This window comes from Microtus ochrogaster, chromosome 7, assembly GCF_000317375.1.
Source record: "Microtus ochrogaster isolate Prairie Vole_2 chromosome 7, MicOch1.0, whole genome shotgun sequence".
Classification (NCBI taxonomy): Eukaryota; Metazoa; Chordata; class Mammalia; order Rodentia; family Cricetidae; genus Microtus; species Microtus ochrogaster.
This window is the reverse complement of record NC_022014.1, coordinates 4,291,846-4,293,216: the sequence shown is the minus strand read 5'-3', so window position 1 is coordinate 4,293,216 and position 1,371 is coordinate 4,291,846. Positions and strand designations below refer to the sequence as shown.

The following is a 1,371-nucleotide window of genomic DNA, read 5'->3' as shown; positions in this document are numbered from 1 at the left end:
CTTAGAAGAGGCGCTCCCCATCGCTATCCCGGTGTGATGAGGATCGGCTTTCAAATGTATACAAAATTATGTGTAGCGGGGCAATTGACTTTCTGAGGGCCCTGCCTGCTCCTTTTATGTTCGCGAGAATTAAGGCAGATCAGAAAAGCGTGGGAACCAAAGTCTGGACGCCGACAAAAGTCCTGGGAATCCTGAAGGAGGAAAGGATCGCTCCCACCTGGCGTCCAGGACTAAAAATTTAGTTTTTCTTTAGCAAAGGCCCGGAAGAGCTGCGCCTGCGCGGTGAGAGCGCTCGTCCAAGCTCCGGGGGCGGGGAGGCCATTTGCGCACGCAGGACCCAAGGCGGAGCCAATGCCGGGGTCTACCGGGCTGCGCCGGGCGGAGGCGGGACCACAGGCGGGCCTGGGCGGGGCCTCGAGGCCGGTTTGGAATTTTTGGCGCGAGCTGGCTCCGCGCGCGTTCACGGGCCGTTCCCCTTTTGAGAGAGTGCTTCGTCCCGGTGTCCAGAGGCGCCGCTGCCCGACCCCGGCCTGCCTGGCCTCTGTGAGGACCTCAGCGGCCTCCCGCCGACCCGGAACCTGGGACCTCGCTGCTGCGCCGCGCCCCGCCCCGCCCAGCCTCCCCAGGTGAGCCCACACCCGGGTGAGGGCTCCGGGCCGCGCCGCTCTTCCGCTCGGCGCTCTGCCCCGCGCTCCCGCCGCGCTGTGCCCCGAGACGGCCCCCGGCCTCCTCCCCCGGTGGCCGGTCGCCCCTCTGCAGCAGTCCCACCCTTCCCTGCTCCTCACGGGCCGCCTGGCCCTCGGGCGACTCCGGGTCAGCGCTGTCGCCCACGCCCCGCCTACTCCCGCCGATGGCGTTGGGTGACTGCCCGACCCTCCCCACTGGGAGCCCCTTTCCCAGCACTGCCTCTCTTTACCCTCTGGGAAGAGCCCCTTCCGGGTGACAGCCGGTCCACGCAGTCCTTGGCCAAGATCTCCCCTCGCCCACGGAGCGAATACTGCAGCAGCCCTGCCCGGAAGGAGCTCACAGTCTAGCGCTAGACGGTGGTCACTGGTGTGTCCAGCCCAGAGAGGGTGAGGACACGTGGAGGTCGCCCTGGCTGGCCGGGGCCTCAGGGCCACTCCGGACACAGCCAGGACTCCGCTACCAGCCCTTCTCACCCCATGAAGGCTGTTTGACCAGGTCAGAGGTGTTAAAACATAAATGACATTGAGAGGGGCCGCTCTTCCTTGCCGAAGACAGAAGGTGATAGGATTCCCTGAGACTGTACTACTACTACTTCTTCTTCTTCTTCTTCTTCTTCTTCTTCTTCTTCTTCTTCTTCTTCTTCTTCTTCTTCTTCTTCTTCTTCTTCTTCTTCTTCTTCTTCTC

General features: G+C 63.5%; 1 protein-coding gene across 1 annotated transcript in view; it reads left to right on the top strand.

The window, feature by feature from the left end:
- The first annotated feature begins 527 nt into the window (after nt 1-527).
- The window catches only part of Pkmyt1 (protein kinase, membrane associated tyrosine/threonine 1), a 9,218-nt gene continuing 8,374 nt past the window's right edge, over nt 528-1,371 (top strand). Inside the window, exon 1 of the mRNA XM_026780778.1 lies at nt 528-626. The gene's annotated coding sequence lies outside the window, so the exon portion shown is untranslated. The remainder of the gene's footprint in view (nt 627-1,371) is intronic.